Source organism: Mchenga conophoros, linkage group LG7 (assembly GCF_057382185.1).
Source record: "Mchenga conophoros isolate Kocher_MC1m ecotype Shallow Benthic linkage group LG7, M_conophoros_male_GT1.1, whole genome shotgun sequence".
Classification (NCBI taxonomy): Eukaryota; Metazoa; Chordata; class Actinopteri; order Cichliformes; family Cichlidae; genus Mchenga; species Mchenga conophoros.
Window position 1 is genome coordinate 26,573,648 of NC_140532.1, and position 13,075 is coordinate 26,586,722.

Sequence of the window (13,075 nt, forward strand, 5' to 3'; positions counted from 1 at the left end):
GGCCAGCGGGTGGCTGCTAAATGAGAATGGGGTCAACCTCTCCTCATTTACCTAACAAAAGGCTGGAAAAAAGAAAGAGAGAAAGAAGAGCTGTCTCAGAGAAAAGAGAGAGGGCTTGCAAGATAGATGACCTGCAGCCTCCTGATGAAAAGTTTAATTCCATTACATCTCTCACAATCCACATCATGTCAGCACCTATCAATTATTGCCCGCCTCAAACACCATTATAGGAACTCCAATCATCAAAGAGGATTTGAAGAGTGATCAATGATTGCTTCCTGCCGTCCTTCACTGAAACAAGAGTTATGAAAAGATCGTTGGGTTATTTTGGTCGTAACAGGATTTCTGAGGCTAGCACTCGTCTAATAAGTTAAGTTTTTGGTGCATTGGTTTACACATTTGCTTAGCGAGTAAAAAGTTGCTGGTTGAATTCCATCTGAACATGAAAACTGTCTTTCTGGTTGTTCAGAGAGGGCATATGTTGTAAAATTGAGCCAAATCAAGTTGGGGAGCCACAGTCTTTCCTTAGTACCTGCTGTGGAAACCACTTTGGTAAGGGAGCAGTGGAAAGTAGCTAAGCTAAGCTAATCTACAAAATAATAGTAGATAACAGCTACATTGTAGGTAAAGAGGCTGTGGAACTCTTTTTCATGTATAGTCATTTGAAAAAAGTCTGCCAGGACTCTAATTACAATGTTTTGGATCACATTTTTGTATCAATCTGATATTAAGGAATTACAATACTGCAGCCCTGAAGTAAGAAATAGACTCTCATTAGTCAGAGAAATGAATAATACTAATGTTTCTGCATTGTTTCTGTCTGATTTCCCAGTGTGTCGTATTGTCCCAGCACAGCATTCATAAGGCAGAAGACTTCCTATCTAAGGACAGTTTTCGCCTATTAAGCTTAATTGGAAGTGCAAGTGCTGTTGCTTGTGTCCAGCGAAGAAAGAGATGTACTCTGTGTGTATGCTCTGTTAGTCCAGACGCAAGAACAACAACAACAAAAAGAAACAGAGACAAGCGAAAGAGAAGAGAAGGAGAGAATATTGTTATATAAATGAAAGAGCAACCATCCATCCATTCACTCAGTCAGTCAGAGACAACAGCTCGCTGTCACAGTTCTCTCTCACAGCTGCTGATATCTTCATACAAATAATCATCATTTACATTTTAATTAAAAATCATCATTATGTTGATCATTTACATCCTAATGAAATACATTTACATGGTAATCACACCAGGATGGAATTGTGACAGGGAAGCATTCTACCTATTCACAGACAAATAAAGAGATGGACAGACTGAGGGTACAGGCAGAGAAATGACGGCAAACTCAAATGCAGCCGCACAGAGCAGATGGGAATCAGCTCGCCATCTGATTCGCTTTGACATCTTTATTCCAGCCAGGGAGAGATTCTTTTCCCCCAGAGGCCTCTGTACAAACAGGCCTTAATAAATAAACTCTATGGTGATGAGCTCTACAATCCTGTGCCCTCTGATAACAACTAAATAAAAGACCTGGAGGTTGTGACCACAATGAATGCTTGTCAACTATTAGTGAAGAATTGTTTCATCAAAGGACAAATCCTATCAAATCAATTATTCACTCATTCAATCTCCCTCCACACAGTGAAATAAATGAAATCTTTTCGCTTAATCATTTCACAGACACTTGTAGAATTCATCCTGTTAAATAGCTACAATCTCATTTTTCAGCTCTTTTTAAGTCACGTGCAGACGTCAGTTCAATGGGAACGGTTTGGTCGTGCCATTATTAGGCATCATTTCCTTATAGGCCCTCCTGCAAGGTGACATGGTTTCAGTCCAGCTTTAGACATTGTTTTTGACCTGTTTTAAATAATAATAATCATAAATAATGAAGATGTATATGACAACTGCAGTGAATAAGCAGTGAATGAAGTGGGGAAAAAACATTTCATGTTTATGGAAGAAAAAAGAGTAGACATCTCAGAGTGATGGTTTTGCAGAGACATTCAGAATAACCAACGTAGTGCTGACAAAAAAGCAAGTGTAAAGGAATTATGCTCATTTCAAAACACTTCAGTTTAGTAGTTGCATTTTAACATATATTATAAGAAAGGGGTTGTACACGATGATACACAAATGGCCACAGTGTGGATTTGTGCAGAATTTTTAAAAAGCTGTTTTTCACTTATGGCTCTCATTCTAAATCACTTAAAAAACCATCACTTGACCGTGCTGTCTTAGCTAAGTGTAGGCCAGTCTCCAAGCGTTCTTTTATCTCAATTCTTGAAGAAGTAGTTGTAAAACATGTAACAGATGTTCTGCAGAGGAATGGTTTATTTGAAGACCTGCAGTCAGGCTTCAGAGCTCATCACAGTACAGAAATTCATCTCCGTGCTTGACCTGCTGGACCTCAGTGCAGTGTTTGACACTGTTCAAGGTTCAAGGTTCAAGGTTCTTTATTTGTCACATGCATAGTTATACAAGCATAACACACAGTGTTAGGGGGTGTAGAGGAAGAACATTATATACATATATATATATATATATATATATATATATATATATATATATATATATATATATATATATAGTATGTACATTGGGTGAATGTGCAGTAGTAGCAGCAAGCAGGTGAATTCTGTACATTAATAAGAATAGACATCTGACTATTTTACAGGATAGACAATATAAACATATTTAAAATTAAAGGAATTTGAAATGTACATTGTTCCTTGGTTTAGTGTCTGGAAGAGTCCTGTCTCAGTTGACCATAATATTTTATTACAGTGATTAGAGCATTGTGTAGGTATTAAAGGTACCTACATCAGCCATTGTTTTGAATCATATCTATCCAATAGCTTTCACTTTGTTCAAGTAAATAGAGAGTCCTGTTTACATACTAAGGTTAATTATGGGGTTTCACAGGGTTCTGTGCTACTTTACTAATGTGAAAGGCTTCATATGATCCAAACTGCTGCAGTGAGAGTACTGACAGGGAAAGAGAGAGCATATTTCTCCTATACTGCCATCTACATTGGCTCCATAATAAATCCAGAATCCAATTTAAAATCCTGCTCCTCACATACAAGGTCTTAAATAATCAGGCCCCATCTTATCTTAATGACCTTGTAGTACCATATCACCCTATTAGAGCACTTTGCTCTCAGACTGCAGGCTGACTTGTTGTTCCTAGAGTATTTAAAAGTAGAATGGGGGGCAGAGCCTTCAGCTTTCAGGCTCCTCTTCTGTGGAACCAGCTTCCAGTTTACATTAGGGAGAGAGACACTATCTTTACTTTTAAGATTAGGCTTAAAACTTTCCTTTTTGCAAAAGCATATAGTTAGGGCTGGACCAGGTGACCCTGAATCCTCCCTTAGTAGTGCTGCAATGGGCTGCTAGGGGATTCCTATGATGCATTGAGTGTTTGTTCTTCACTCACATTTTTTTCACTCACTATGTGTTTATACACCTCTCTGCATTTAATTATTGGTTATTATGAATTTCTGGCTCTCTTCCACAGCATGTCTTTTTCCTGTCTCCCTCCCTTCACTCCCAACAGGCTGCAGCAGATGGCCAAACCTCCCTTTGCCCGGTTCTGTCTGAGGTTTCTTCCTGTTAAAAGGGAGTATTACTTTCACACTGTCGCCAAAGTACCTGCTACTATCGTCTGATAGTTGAGGTTTTCTGTTATTACGGTGTTTTTTTTAGGGTCATTACCTTACAATATAAAGCACCTTAAGGCAACTGTTGTTGTGCTTTAGTGCTATATAAATAAAATCAATTTGAATGTAAAATTTCAACCAACAAAAAAACTGTTTCTCAGGTTATACATAAAAAGCTTTACCACAGTTATATAGAAAGCCATTGTAAAGTATTTTTTGGCATTATCGTCACACATTTTTCTCAGCTCTTTTTTATGGAATAGTTTTAAATCAGCCACATTTAAAGGTTTCGAAGCACGAGTGGCCTGTTGAAGGTAATATCAAAACATCTCAATCTCATATCAAGTCCAAACTTGACATCCTAAGTGTGCTTGAGCTTCACCAATAATCAGATGACCCTACAACCAAGTACTTGGCAACAGTGGGAAGGAAAATCTTTAAACTTCAAACCTCCGGCAGAGCCAGTCTCAGGGAGGGGCAGTCATCTGCTGCGACTGGTTGGGATTGAAGAGATGAAGACATCTTTGTCTAATATTAAAACGTATTTAATTAACTGAAATGTAAGTTTTCAAAACCTAAAGAAAATCTAGTCTGCCTAAAACTAATATTTATATTTGTCACTGCTTTTTTATTTTTTTAAATTCTCACTTTTTAAAATTTTCAGCACCAAATCAAATGTTTTATTCGTCTACACTCTCTGTGGACATACACAACTACCTGCATGGATAGAAACTGGATAAACTGAGTGATGTGTCTTTTGGTAATTTCAGCAAACCCACCCGTTTGGAAAACGTTAACTGTACACTGCACAATACTTATACAGAGTTCTACACCTAATGAGAGGTTGGACTACACAGTGTGAATATTAAGCAGTTTTCATGTGTCACACTAACTCCTGAGTGGAATCTTCTGAAGGCCTTTGCTCTCAGTATTAGAAGCTTTTCTTTAGGACAAAAGAAGGGTCGGGGATTTCTGCACATCAAATGTGGAGGTCAAACTGATCCATGTATCAAATAGAGCAGTTGGCCTAGGCCACACACTGCACACATTTAATCTGAGCCTGGCTCTCCTATTGGGACAGATAGCTCAGACAGCCAACACACAGCCGAACAGACTTACACAGGAACAGTGTTCCTTCTCTTCATGGGCTTTCCCTTTTCTTGCCATCTGCTATGGACAATCTCCTTACGCCACAATAGCAAGGAGGATCCCTTTATACCACAATGCCTTGCTGCAGCAGCATGGACAATCCTGTCCAGCTACAAAGCACGACATTCTCTGCTGCTCAGCTTCAATTAGCTTTGCTCTGATACATCTCAATACACCTATAATATGGCTTCAGTACAATTTAAATATGGCTCAAAACATCTCAATTCAAGCTCAGTGCTCCTCAATGCAGCTTCAGTACTCCATCCCTACGTCTTAATACGGCTCAGTACATCTCAATATGGCTGCAGAAGATCTAAATACACCCTCGGTGCAGGTCTATGAGGCCATTGAGCTGCTGAGATTCACTACCTGAAACCCACATTTTGGGCTCAGTTTGTTGTTGCTGTGGATGAATTAATGATAGAATGGAAAGAATTCCAGTTGGGATGATCAGTCAAGAGTTCAGCTTGACCCATAATGATGGGAGCTTAACGCTGACTTAACAAACTGAATGGTTGTCAGTGCTGCTAACTGAAGTATTTTGGCTGGCTGTGGACATCCTAAGAATGCCTGACACCATCCGTGGATCAGCAGTTACCCCAAATAGAGTGTGCCAATGTTTACTGTCCTCTCACGAGCTTTGAATAGAAGAATAAACATTTTGACTAAGCTTGTAACTATGAGGTGAAACGCATTTAAAGCAAAAGTACTTGTTTACATTTTGCAATTAGTATAATACAAGTGGAAGAAAATGGATGGATGGATGGATGGATGGATGGATGGCATACTCTTTTACTAATGGAAAGATTTAAATTAAAAGCCCAGATAAAGACTTATTATAAAATATCAAATGTTTAAGCCAATGAATGGTAAAAACACATTTGTTGCAGAGAACATAAATCTCTTCTTTTGTTTTGAGTTCAATAATAGTAAAATTTGGTGTGCTTGCTTTATGGAGCTGTAGCGATACAGACTGAATACCAGTTGGAAAAAAGGCAGATATGTTATGCAGCACTGACCTGCAGCTAGATTTATGTGGAGCTCTGATATCCAAGGAAATCATAAATGGTAAAAATAAGAAGAATGTAAAGTATTTATGTTTATATCTAAGTAGCTCTTAGTTTTGTTATTATTTCATAGTCATTTTTCTTCATAGGCCAGGCTATTGGTTTTTATACAGTAAGAGATGGGGAGCTGTTAATAATGAAGAATTCAATAATTATACCCCCATTGTCATCAGATTAGTTGTGCTGACAAGCTGAGCTGTTTTTTCTGCACACACATAATTTGAGCAGGTGGAATGAAACATAACTTAAAAGTGTAGCTAGTGTTCATGTTTTCATGATTAAAACAGTAAATTCTCAAGTGAAAATCTTGCTATATGTGGTGAACACGTTTCTGTTCAAAAAGAGACAATGAACCAAGACAATGAATCCACATTATCTTGATCATTTATTTTTGACAGTTGTATGGAAAGGAAGTTGTAGTGGTCTGTGTGTGGACGACTGACTGCTGTGTCTCATAGCATTCAGACCAAACCAGTTCAAACCAAATAGCTGACACAGGTGACTAACAATTCCAAAAGCATGCACATACATACCAACAACCAGGAGCTCGCTCAGTGAGATCTCCAGACTGTGTCAATAAAGCACATAAATGTATGCATTTGTAATAATAAGCAAACAGTGACTTTTAACTTTGTTAATATATTTCTCACCTGAATAGAAAAATAAACTTGCATTTTATCAAGGCAAGTGCGTGCGCGCGCGCACACACACACACACACACACACACACACACACACACACACACACACACACACAGCCGCACACACTTACAATTACACTTACGGCTTCATTATTGTGATGGAGACTTTATTAACAAAATGGAGCGGATTTATCCTGGAGAAGAGGATATGCAATAAAGATTAAAAATTCAAAAATCAGCAAATCCTTGGAAATTTTGGAGGTGTAGGAACTATGTGCGGGAAGAGAAAAACAGCCTGTAAAAGCTTAACAAAATGAACATTGGTGTTACACGGGGGATGTCTGGATGACGTTGTTTTCAGCAGGGATGAACTGAAAAGTGGGCCAAGGTCAGTGTGTGTATTAATCATCAGTAAAGTAAGCACACTGGTGTTGTCTTTAAAAAGGTTTTGTGAATATGAAATATTCACTGAACGAGACTATTCTGGAGACTTGAAGGTCTAATTTGACACTTACCAGATCTAAGTAATCTCATTGGCCAGAGAGGTTTTTTACAGTCCAGACAGTGAAAAACAAAAGAATCCATGCACATCCTCTTCATCCTACGAGGCCAGTGCAGAGCTGCAAAAATGGGAAATGGTTCACATGGTTCATTTCTATATGGGCATTCGTTACACATCTTTAAAAAAAAGCCTTACTGTGTCTCAGATCCACTGCATATGTAGCTCTAATGGTGACTTTAAAGAGGAAACAGCAGATTTAGAACAAAGATTTTTAAAAAGGTTATATAGGTTATATAGGCCCCTGAAAACATAGGTGTGCTATTAGAGATCATGATCAGAAAAGTCCAGTTGCCAACCATTTTAAGAAAATGAATCACAATGTGCCTTGTCTTAGTTGATTTGGGGTTGAACATGTAAAGCTTCCATAAAGAGGAGGGGACATCAATACTCCATTTTTCCTTTTTTGAACTTCATTGGATTTTTTTTGCTCTGGACACTTTGGCCCCAAAAAGTCTTAATAAAAATATGAACATTTGTCCTTTTCTGCAGCTCTTTCAATAAAATATAAGTTTAAGCTTTTCTGTATATTTCCCATGGATTCATGACTTTTCACTTGAGGGTTATAGTGTATTTACTGCATCTAATAATGTAGGCACCACTTTAAGAGTTTTTCTTACACTTGATTACAGAACTACCTGATGGCAGTGTAAGAGATTTCAAAGGTTTTTGATATTGTGCATTGTGTGTATACTTTTTAATATTTGCACCACTGACAGGTTTTTTTTTTTCACGTATCTGTCATTTGTCCTGTATAAGATCTGATTTTTGATTTGATGTAACTGGTCGTGTGATCATTCACAGGTGACACTGATGACACTGCTTGGTGTTTCAGTGTCTGATGAAGAGCACGTGTGCTGGAAATCACTAGATGGGATGAATAAGGAATCTGGAGTTTCTTTTCTTTGTCACAATCTAGGCAGCAACATGCCTGCCTGGGTTAACTAGTCTGTAACCTCACTCTTACTAAGTCTTTCAAAACTCCACTATCAGTTTGGTTTTTTGCACTGTGAAAGCTGGAGAAACATCTCTCCATTATTATCATGGGACCCACAACCAGTGGACTCGACGTATTCATTTATGAAGTTCTGCTGTTCCAGATTTCACAGTACATCGCAGCTCTTCTCTCAGTTAAATCTGGAAACAGTCCATAAGCCAGTAATTACTTATTTTCCCACATATGCAATCAACTTCAGTTCAAATGGAATGAACTCAAAGCTCTTCTCAAATAAGAGTCACTCACTCTTTGGAAATAAAAAACAAAAACGTTCATGCTTTATGCAGCTGCTTTTAATGACTCTTCACTGATTTTGGTCTTATTGTTTCTGTCAAGAAGCCTGATGGATTTAAATAACTGTTGGTTATTATTATAGATCACTGGATGGACTGTATTTACAAGCTTTGTGGTTAAGAAGAGAGACTTGCAAACAAATCACACTTCACATAAACTGACACTGATACCAGTTTTTCAGAAATGAACAAACAATTACTCAGTTAAGTTGAAGCTGAACAGGAGCTTGATTAAGAGGCGTCAGTGGTGTGAGAGTCATGTGAAAAGAAGGCAGGTACCCATTACGTACTAGTACTTACTGGCTCCTTTGGCAATATAAGAGGCTTTGATTGCTCTCTAGCTGTATGGAAGCCAAACAATAAACAACTCTAGAGAGCATAAAGCAGTCTAATACAAATGTTGCTATGACTGGGGCTTACCCTAACTGGCTAAAGCAAGGGAGGGAGATCCAGTAAGAGGCTTTCACTGAAGACCTCAGTTCAATAGACAAAGAGGTGATGAAGACATCTAGCCCACCCCGGTCACTTAAGGCTGACAGACAAAAAGATGTGGTAGGGCTTCAGCTGATCCAGAGTCTCAATAATGACTGATCACAGCACCACTACCACTTTCAAATCATGTGTGACTGTTAGTTAATGAGATCTCAGTGCCTTGGAAATCTGACAGTTTTATACAATTTAATAAATGAATAATAGATAACAAATTGTAAAACATTTGCTTTTATAGGCGATGCTAATAATTCTCGTTCATTTTTTTTGTTTTTCTTTTTTGTGGGTTGAAGAAGAGGTCGAGCAAGCTGACACAGACACTCCAGTTTACATGTCAAATTGCCCTTGAGCAACTCAGAAAACTCAGAAATCTAAAGTACTGGTGCTGAATCGGTACGACAGAAATGTATTTGCACATCACAAATAAGTGGTTGCATGGGGAAAACATAAAACATTAATTAGTTTGTCTTTTAGAAGGAGGTGAAAAAAATGTCAGAGAATTTACAAAAATAAAATAAAATTTTGCTGAACACATATAAAACAAAGCATAATCAAGAGCAAAATGTGTTTTAAATTAAATCAAATACACAAAAGTAGTTCAGAATCAGCATTATCAATGCTTCAGCTTTACACTGATAAATTACACAATTTGAATACAGTGTCATTGAGAGACGCTAGAATTATCATTTAATGAGGTCTCTGTGTGTGTGTGTGTGTGTGTGTGTGTGTGTGTGTTCTTCTGACACATGTAGTGTTTTGTGAGTTTTTGAGACTTCTATGTTATCGATGTGATTGTTTTCCCCTCTAAATAAATTGCACAACACATTTTTAAGCAATTGTTGTTGTTGTAAAAAAAAGAAAGAAAAAAAAGCTACATGTAGCACATGTAGCAAATTAAAAATGTATGGAATTAAAAAAAATTGTATTTTTTTTCAACAAATTTGTCAGATGGTTTATTAAATTCTCAATTTTTAACAAATTGGAATAATGTCATATTTTGGGCCTTAAGGGGGTATATACAAGCAACTGGATAAAAACATGACATCAGGATAATTTATTATATATATATATATATATATATATATATATATATATATATATATATATATAAAACAAAATGATAGAGGGAGAGAGAGAGAGATAGTATTTCCTGCAAGGCACCCGTCATTAATTCAGCTGTTCAGAGCTTTTTAAATTAGTAGTCATTTAATTAAAAAAAAAGAAAGAAAGAAAGAAAGAAAGAAAGAAAGAAAGAAAGAAAGAAAGAAAGAAAGAAAAAGGAATGACAGCCTTGCAAGGCTGAGAAAAAATCAGTGGGTCACATCATTAAGACTGATAGTCTATTAGTCTATTAGAATACTGAATCAATACTGAAACTTTACAGTAAATGTGATATTCTGCAGGGTAAATGAAAATGTGATCTTTATGGTTCTGTATCTGTATTAAATTTCATGGTAATCTGTGGAATAACTTTTGAGCTTTTAACAAAAGCCGAGAGTCTCATTTTCCTGGTCTTACAGAACGATGAGTACAATTTTATTCAAGCAATGCAAAGCAGTAGTAATATAAGCACACTAAGTATAATTTAATTACATTTAATTAATTAATTATATTTAAGCTTAAAACATATCATTTAAATACTTTTTTCTTCTTTCAAGTCTGGAATTTCCAGAAATTGTCTCTTTAGGGCTGCAGATTCCAGTTGCTAATATCAATTTCTGTCCTCTACACATATACAGATACAGAACTCACACAATCAGTCTCCCAAACAGTGTTTGTCATCGTTTAGCTGGTGACTACAGTTGTTTTGCTTTAGGCCCTGGGGACTAAAATGACACACAAAGGGAACCTGAAAGTCTCTGCTGTGTTTCAGCCAGCCAAACATATGTGTGCATGTGCTCAAACACATAAACTTGTGTGCACACGCGAACACACACACACACACACACACACACAGAGGAAAACAACACCGTTTATGTGTGCTCCTCAGGGAATAGACATGATTCTTGACAGATAGCCCCACCCAGAGGTTTCTATAGCAACGGGCATGTCATAACAGTTCCCACATTGGTGTCACAAAGCTACACATACACATATGCACAGACATAAACACACACGCACACACACGCACACAATCATCATTATCATTACCATTATCTTGTCAATGGAGGCTTGACCAGCTCTTGAATCAAATGTTACCATGGGATTTAATAAATTAGATTTTACCTGCTGCTTTCATTTCCTCATTTCCTTTGAATGCAGCTAAAATATGTTTAAAAACTCTCAAAGGCAGAATGATTTACAGTACAATCATTTGCAATAATTGAAATTCTATGATTGTAATAGTACAAAGACAATATGTGAAATATTGTAATTATTTAATATTTAAAAAATATATATATTTTCACAATAAGGACATATTTACCACCTTTGCGCACTTTTGTACTCTTTCCTTTTTTTTTTTTATCTTTATTTTGAACATGTTGAAAAAGTACAACAAAATAGAATTAAAAGAGACAAATGAACAAAGCAAAACAAAAGGAAAACGAGCAACCACAACTCCAAATAACGTTCATGTTCAAAAAGGAGCAGGAAGAAGCATAAGCTTATTTAATCCCACCCCTTTTCCACTATCTAGTATCAATAGACTACAGAAATACCTCATTGCAATTACATTATATGTTATGTGTAATTTTTTTTTTTTTTTAAGAAACATTTGATCTGGAACCGAGATCACATGTTATTACAGGCAAGCAAGACAGCTGAATTCTACTCTTGCAGTATTCACTGATTCAAACTGAAAACTCTTTTTTTCAAACTACTTTTAAAAGGAAATGTCCTATTTCCACAAGCTAGTGTCACTGTAGCTCTAAAGTATACTCTCTCACAGTTAGTATATACTGGTTTTGTTTTGGTTATCACACTTGATTTAAATAACCAATTGTGAAGGGCTTTTATTTTGAAAATCAAACTGAATCGATATAAACTAAAACTTTTTTCTTTTATGCTGCACATTGCTGTAATTATATAAATATAAATTCTAGTTTCACACAGGTTTTAGTAAGTTTATCATGTTTCAATATTTCAGTTTCCGCATTGTTGCATATTACATTATTTGTTTTGTTTAGTGTTAGTGAAAAATTTGATGTGTTTGTTAATGCTAAAACCACATTAACTTGAAGATCGGTTAAAAAAAGATCTTACTTTATCTTACTGCAATGCAGAGTATATATGCATAATGCAAAATAATGTGGAGGCTTGCTTGACTGCACCACAGGGTACAGGGTAGGGCCTCACAGACAGGCTGTAGATTTGTCAAATCCAAATACAGAGTGTTTACAACAAGCTGCAAATCTCTGGTCACACCCCAAAACAGGAAGGCCGATTAGACTTTGCCCAGTTATGGAAAAAAAATATATTGGGAACCGATATTTTCAATCCATTCAAGTCTGGGCTCGGGCTTGGTTTTCTGTAGGTTGTGGCAACTTTACATGTTCTGGTTTGAATTCATGATTTGTTTTGTTCATTATTAGGTTTTTTCATTCATTTCATTTCTTTGACCCCTGCCTGTGGCCCTGTATCTGTCTGGCCTCTATGTGCCTTATCTCCGTGGTCCCAATTTAATTCAGCTTCATATGCCTTAGTTTGGGTCTCTATATTACTCACTTCCTTTTTTATTTTTTTAGTTCCTCATCTCGTGTGGTTTGTGTTTGGATTTGCTTCCCCTGTCTTGTTTTTCCTGACTTTGTTCAGCTGTGTTCCCTGGTGTTTTAATCTCCCTAATTACCTGGTGTGTATTTAAATATCCACTTTTCTATTCTTGTTGCAATTTTCCTCATGTTGTGTGCTTAGTGTGTTTTTTAGTTCCCCAGACATATTCCTGGATTATTTGTGTCTTTGTTTCCCCCCCCCCCCCCCCCCCCCCAGTTTACAGCATTAAAGCTATCGTCTTTAGTTCATTTTCCTATCTCACAAGTCCTGCATTTGGGTCCACTACCTGCCTGTCGCACAGCAACATGTGATAGAAGTTTAATACCAGTATGGACCCAGTGGACTCGGCTTTGAGTGATTGGCAAGAGGCAGTTCCTTCTTTCCTGTAAAAAATGTTGTGGTAGGAGTTTAGGTTTGCCCTTGAGTGCAAGTCGCTTTATTTTGGAGCCTAGCTTGAGGGGGGCTCAAAGACACTGAGTCTCATCTTTGACTGCTCTTCCTGTACCCAACCCTTTAC